Raw genomic sequence first — 7231 nt, 5'->3', positions numbered from 1 at the left:
CCACAGAGTAACTTTTTAGGCTTCGTAGGCCATACGATCTCGGTTACGGTTCATCAAATCTGCTATTGTAGCAGGAAAGCAGCCATAAGCAATACATACACGAATGGACGTGGCTGTCTTCCGGTAAAACTTTATTTATAAAACAGGCAGTGGGCAAGATTTAGGCCCCAGTTTGCCAACCTCTGCTTTAGAGAGGTTCTATCTGGTAGAACTTGTGCCACGGATGCAAAACCACGTAGGTCATTTTAAATTCTTCTAGTAGCCGCATTTTGTATAAATCAAAAGAAAATGGTATTGTTCATTTTCATGTATATTTTATTTAGCCCCTCAAATATCCGACATACTATGGCTTCAACATGCAATGAACAAAACCATTATAAATGAGATCTTCTGTTTTCTTTGTACCATGCCAAATCCTTGAAATCTGTTATGAGTTGAATCATGTGCCCCCAAAAGGTGTGGAAGTCCTAATACACACCGTTTGTTGTATTTTGGTAGAGCGACCCTAAAAAAGAAATATAAAATCTACGCCTTTGTGTTTTATGTTCTCAGCACCATCCAGTTCATACGCACCACCTGCCGAGGACTTAATAGACAGCCAGCCATGGCTAGTGGCCACCATATTGGACAGCCCAGCGGGACAGAGAGCAATGTGGCTACGTCAAATTGATTAGTTTAGAGACAGAAAGGTGTCAGAGACACAGATGGCTTGAGGACTAAGTGCAAGCAAAGGGCTTTTTGAAAACTTAGCCCTTCCTTGAAAACGTATCAAATGGGATGGTTCTAGGCGTTTACTTTCTCTCAACGGCTTGGGGGCCCTCAGGAACTGCCCATGGCACAGCCTCGGAATGCCCCATTTTCTTCAGCTTTGGCTGAAGTCATTTCATTCCTGAGCTCTGTTTTTGCTTCTGTGATGTGTGATGATCATTTTTGTCTCCCAACCGATTCCTTCTGAAGTCAGTCTGTGGTATTTTCCCTTGAAGTAATTTGGCAGTTTCATCGTTTTATCGCTCTTACATTCCCCATTAACTGTAGTTGTGCCCCAACATATCACGTGAAGGGACGGGGAGATTGTAACAAAAAAGTCTAGCTCCGTCTTTGATACTGGACTGCCGACACCTTTCAAGCTCCTTTTCCCTTTTCCCCTTTTGTCCTACGTCTATCAAGGCCACAAGACAGCCTGGGCATCTGTCCCCTGGTGCTGGTGAGCAAGTCCAAACCAAGAGCACCCGAACCCCAGGTGCCAGAATCTTCACCCCAGTCCCATCTTCTACTCACAATACAAACCTGAGCCACTCAAGCTCAGCCCTCCTCCCCCCAGAAAGCCTCATGACGTGAATAACAAACTTTTTCACGCCCTCTTGCTGCATGTGCGACCTCATCGGCCTCAAGATCCAAACCCATTTTGAGGGGGCGGGGGTAGAGGGCCTGGTGTTGCGCTCTGCGAGGGAACCTCGAGACCATTGGTGCTGACGGCCGGATGATCTAAGAGATGGACCATCAGCTCCTGGAGGTCTTACTTCGATCACTCACAGCTTACTAACTGACTCCACACCCTGCCGGTAAGTGTGCACTGTGAGCTCCTGCCTGCTGCCTGCTAGCGAGCTTGCATTAGAGCCGTCGTGGCATTTCGTAAGTCCTAGCGAGCCCCGGTTTCAGATAGGACCAAGCCAGGTAGGGCAGGAGTATGGGCTGGGGACCCTTCTTAATGTAGCCCTAGGCTGGGCACCACCGTCTCAGAGCGAATCATCTGTTTTCTACTCCTGCACGAGCTATGACTGACGCTAGACTCGAGGGAATGACTCTTACTCTGTGACCATCGGTTGGGTTTCAGCCAGGCATTTGTCCCGTTTTATAAAGCGTTCAGGAAAAAGACTGATACCGTGTGCAATATCATGGTCATGGGTGGTCACCGGTATGAGGGAAAATAGTCACCGTGTGCAGTGCTGAGATCACACTCCTAAAAGCAGATGGCTCATTAGGACCCTAAATGTGTCTGGTGAAAGAAACAAAGATTCTGATCCTCAGAATCATAGGGGGGAAAAGACCCATGGTACTCCCATGGCACACACCCTTATGAGAAGCACACTGAATGCTCTATCCCCACCCCTCTTAAAGAGCCAAAGGGCACCATCACTCCAGTGGACAATTGTAAAATGGACCAATGAACACTCTAGGTTCTATTTAGTGCCACAGCTGGTCGACATGCCAAGAGGTTAATTCAAACTCATTTTAAGCCCAGAGTCTCTAGACCAAATAAGACAATAATTGCCATAAGAAAGGTCTCTCTATGTGATGATATTGGTTTGAGACTTTCTAGAGGAATAAACTTATAAACATGACCAGGGTAGAGAGGATTCCCCCAACACGAGGTATATCCAATAACCACCAAAACAAAAAATGAAATCAAAAATCTTTTCATACAGGCTGAGGAAAGAGAAACTGAAACAGAGGCCTGAAATTTGACTCAATCATAAATCCAAATTTTACCAAAATAACATATGCAACACAAAAATAATAGGGTTCTTATTGGCTTTTGCACTCGAAAACATACATTCTAAATTAACATCTGCTGAAATGCACCAATTGGCAAACTTTCGTGGCCTAACTGGTGCTGGGGCCCAAATTACAATTATACCTGGGGATCTCTACATGCTTAGGGGAATTACCAAATATGAAATAAAGGACAAAGAGGTATGCCTCACTTTAACCATCAGAACTACCATCTTGGCTAAATTGCCCGTGGTCATCCATGCCCATAGTGGGCATAGCCACTCTGACCCAATGAGTAATAAACCAAAATAAAATTAAATATTTCATAGTTACAATTGGCTTGATATAAATGAAATCACATGGACCTCTTCCCTGCTGTTTAAAATTCGTTAATCATACCCAGTAGCCCAAACTGGCCAATGCTCAGGCCTGATTAAAATGAATAGTGCCCAACAGTGGATTGCTTCAACCTTAACTACATGGCACCCCTGATTGAGGCCCCTCCAAAGTTACAGGGAGCACAGTTCACAAGACTGCCCTCACTTCTGACACCAATTGTAAGTTTAAGCATTCTTGCGATCACACTAGGCTTCAGTAATTCACTAGAAGAATCCATAGAGTGGCACCTGGCTGGCTGAGTCAATAGAACATGGGACTCCTGATCTCAGGGTAGTGAGTTCAAGCCCCATGTCTGGTGTGGAGCTTGCCTAAAATTAAAAAAAAAAATCTTTGGGGCACCCGGTTGGCTGGAACATGCAACTCTTGATCCCGGGGTCATGAGTTTGAGCCCCACATTGGGTGTAGAGATTACTTTAAAAAATAAATAAATAGGGGAGCCTGTGTGGCTCAATAAGTTAAGCGTCTGACTTCAGCTCAGGTCATGATCTCACGGTCTGTGAGTTCGAGCCCCACGTAGGGCTCTGTGCTGACAGTTCGGGGCCTGCAGCCTGCTTCGGATTCTGTGTCTCCCTCTCTCTCTGCCCCTCCCCTGCTCACGCTCTGTCTCTCTCTCTCAAAAATAAACATTAGAAAATAAATAAATAAATAAATAAATAAATAAATAAGTCAACTTTGAAAACAAGAACTCATAGGGATAACTAAATGCTGTTATACTCACAGTTATAGTTTGTTACACCGAAAGAATATACAGACTAAAACCAGCCAAGGGAAGACATACGCAAGGCAAAGTCTAAGAAAGTTCCAAATGTGGAGCTTCCGGTTGTCCTCTCTCCACAGAGTCACGGACAGTACTACTTTCCTGGCATCCAGAATGTGCCAATACACATGGGCTATTGCCAATCAGGGGAGCTCACCTGAGCCTTGGGTCCAGAGTCTTTGTTGGGGCTTGACCACACAAAGCTGGTCGGCCATCCGTGTGGCTGGCCTCAATATCCAGCCCCTCCAGAGGTCAGTTGATACTCTGTGACACAAAGCCCTCACCCTAAATTGCGTTGTTGGTATAGCCCAAGGCCCCAAGGCAAACAAAGATATTCCCGTTAAGCATGCCACTTCAAGGGCTTAAACACCACCTCTAAGAAGCCAAGGGCGAAGGCTGGACCTGCCTTTGGACACGGTTAAATTCTTTCCTATACACTTGCCACATACACACCCAATATTATTGAAATTATTGACTCCATGCAACCCACAACTGGAAACATCTTTGGCTATTGTAGATTTGCTGAATATGTTCTATTCAGGGCTTTTTTCAATAGTCTCTCCGCTGAAGTTTGCCCTCATCATCAAAGAGACATAGTAGGCCTTTACCCAGCTACACACAGAGTATCTCAACAGCCCTACCATTGCACACCACCTTTGCAGCCATCCAACTTTCCCTAAGAGCAGAGGTATGATATCACACTGATGACATCATCTCCAAAGAGATGCATTTGACACACTCAATCAGGGTATTCAAATAACTGGGAATCGTTTGGTCAGCCAAGGGCCACTCCATTGCTGATACTGTTAGGAAACAACTACTGACATTCTCAGCACCTACGTCATTAAAACAACCCAAACATCTTTCAGACACGTTTGGGTTCTGGAGGCAACATATTCCTTGTTTAAAATTTTTTACTTCAGCCCACTTTATGCTGTTACTTACAAATCAGTTCATCTTGAATGGGGCTCCCTCCAACAAGGCTCTACAAAACAACAGGCACTCCCATTCGTGTCTTTCACTGTAGTGGCTTTAGCAACCTCCTCTCATGCCTTCTAGAGTCTCTGGACCACCTATGATGGCTTATAAGTTGTCTGTGCAGAAGAACCTGGTTTTTCTGTAGTACAAAACAACTTTTCTTCTCGGCCCCATGCTACACGTCATTGGAGCAACAAATGCTAGCTCTATACTGGGCCCTTCTGAAGACGGAAACTCTCACCGGTGACTCAGTATTCTTTTGATCGTGGAGGCAACACCCCTTCTTATGAAACGAAAATGATACTTCCATGATACTTACAAACCTGGCCTCTGGTATATCTCACCTCTAAGAAGGGGGCCCTCCCCTTCCTCAGTGTTCTTAACAGATACGATGGTGCCGAAAAATAGTATCCCTCTCTTATGCTCAATGACCACATGGGGAGCCCCTTGAGTTCAACTGAGTGATCAGAAAAGGGAGTTTGTACCCTTTACATTCAGCAGTGCTGCTGGACAGCTGCTGTCTGTCATCTAACCTGGATGTCCCTAATCAAAGAGAGGATGCCACTGTCAGCAAAATGAGCCAAACTTCAGGCCATCATCTTAGCACTAGACAATACCTGGCCAACAATCGGTCGCATACGCACATTTTTACAGACTCCTGTGCTATTTCCACTGATCTGGCCCTCTGGTCTGACCAGTGGCAACAATTCCTTATCCAAGGTTGCCCCTCTTGGGGTAAGGAACACCGGGAATTTATTGCCTCACAGATACCCAAAATATAAACCAAGGTCACACTTCTCTCTGCATGTATTTAATGCCACAATACAAGGTCTCAGCCAGGCACTCCTTATTCTCTTCAGAGTTCCAGACATCACTGATGGTGAACAAGGCATTCATGTCACTTCGTAAAATACACAATGCTGGGCTCTTGAGCAAGGTATCCAGTGGAACATTCCCTTCCCTTAAACTGGTTGCAGGCTGCAGCCCTCATAAAGCATCATAACGGCTTTCTTAAACACATTCAAATTCAAATAAATGAAATAAGGTACAACTGAGTCATCTGTGAAACATCAAAGGTGAATTGTAATAAAGAAGCTGACTCCAAGTGAGCAGTGGGGCCGGCTAATGATAACAGGGTGGAGAGACTGTTCACAGAGCAAGTTGAAGATGAATGTCAAAGGTCTCGGATCACAGCTAAAGGACAGCATTCCAGTTACTGAACTTTGAGCAAGTGGACCTTTATGAAAGTCATGATCTTCTTCGAAAAGGTCTTCCTTGTGTGAAGAATGAACTTTTGCCTAGTCATCCTCTTGAAATATCAGAAAAAAATTTCCAGCTCAACCAAGATAAAATGAATTCTTCCATACTGAGAAACATCCAGGGTCTGTTTGTTCCACTAAAATTACAAATGGAATTCAAGGCAGTACAGCGGGTTCAGCGTCTTCCATTTCCTCCAAGCTCTAACCTTTCACTGGATACTTTGAGGGGTAATGATCAGACTATTGCATTTGAACATATTCTTAATGAGCCATCACAAAGTGAACTAATGGGAGAACCGAACTTGATGGTGGAATATAAACTGGGTTTGCCATAATCTGGGGTGCTGTTCACGAAAATACAGGGGCTACACCTTGTTCATAGTCATCTTTTTACTCTAATTTGATGTACACGACATTAAACGCACTGAAACGAGAATTTTGCCTAAAGAGTATCTGTCATCATTTGAAATTATTTGGGACTTTGGTTTATTGCCATGTGACAATTGAAGGCACTAAAGGGAGATGTTAAAACTCCCAATTTATATGAAAAGAGTAGCCTTCTACGCCTTTTTAAAAAATTGTTGTTAATGAGAATTTGAAAACTGTCTACAGGTCTACAATGCAACCTATTTCTGGGTATTCTATAAATTTAATTTTGAAACCATCATCAGCATTTGAGTCTGCAACCTTCCCAGTAATGTCTTTCAGAATAAACACATGTAATTGATTTTAGTGGCAACACTTCAAATTAAGTACAAAGCCAGGTATTTATATCTTACCTTGTTTCAGTATAGCTCATTAATAGTCACAAGAATAATATTGGCTGTATTGATGCTATTTTAGAATTATAGCTATTCTTTGATTCTTTCAGGTTGAAAAGTATAAGTTGGAAGGTTTTGATTTTGGTCTTGTTTTAAAGTGAAAAATTAAATAAAGCAACTAGGATATGTCGATTTAAAACAAAACAACAACAACAACAACAACAAAAAAGAGTCTGGGGCACCTGGGTGGCTCCGTCACTTGAGCGTCCGACTTCGGCTCAGGTCATGATCTCGCAGTCTGTGAGTTCGAGCCCCACGTCGGGCTCGGACATGCCCATGGCTCAGAGCCTGGAGCCTGTTAAAAAAAAAAAAAAAAAAAGACTCTGACTCCATTTTTTTGCTTGCTGACATCTTTGAAGCCTCGCTCCTCCTCTGCCTTTTGTCCCACATTTGAGCAAGCCCATAAGGAAGCCTGGGTAATCCCTCCCTTTGTGCCGACAGGGTAGATCGAACCACCAGAACCTCAGCCCGTGCATAGGAACCCTCACCCCTACCCCAGGCCCCAATCTCAATAAAACCAAAGC

General features: G+C 44.0%; 1 pseudogene; it reads left to right on the top strand.

The window, feature by feature from the left end:
- The first annotated feature begins 5794 nt into the window (after positions 1–5794).
- Positions 5795–6221, top strand: LOC131502153 (proteasome maturation protein-like; annotated as a pseudogene).
- Positions 6222–7231: the final 1010 nt, after the last annotated feature.

This window comes from Neofelis nebulosa, chromosome X (assembly GCF_028018385.1).
Source record: "Neofelis nebulosa isolate mNeoNeb1 chromosome X, mNeoNeb1.pri, whole genome shotgun sequence".
NCBI classification, from domain to species: domain Eukaryota; kingdom Metazoa; phylum Chordata; class Mammalia; order Carnivora; family Felidae; genus Neofelis; species Neofelis nebulosa.
The sequence above is the reverse complement of the archived record's forward strand: the minus strand, read 5'-3'. Positions and strand labels throughout refer to the sequence as shown.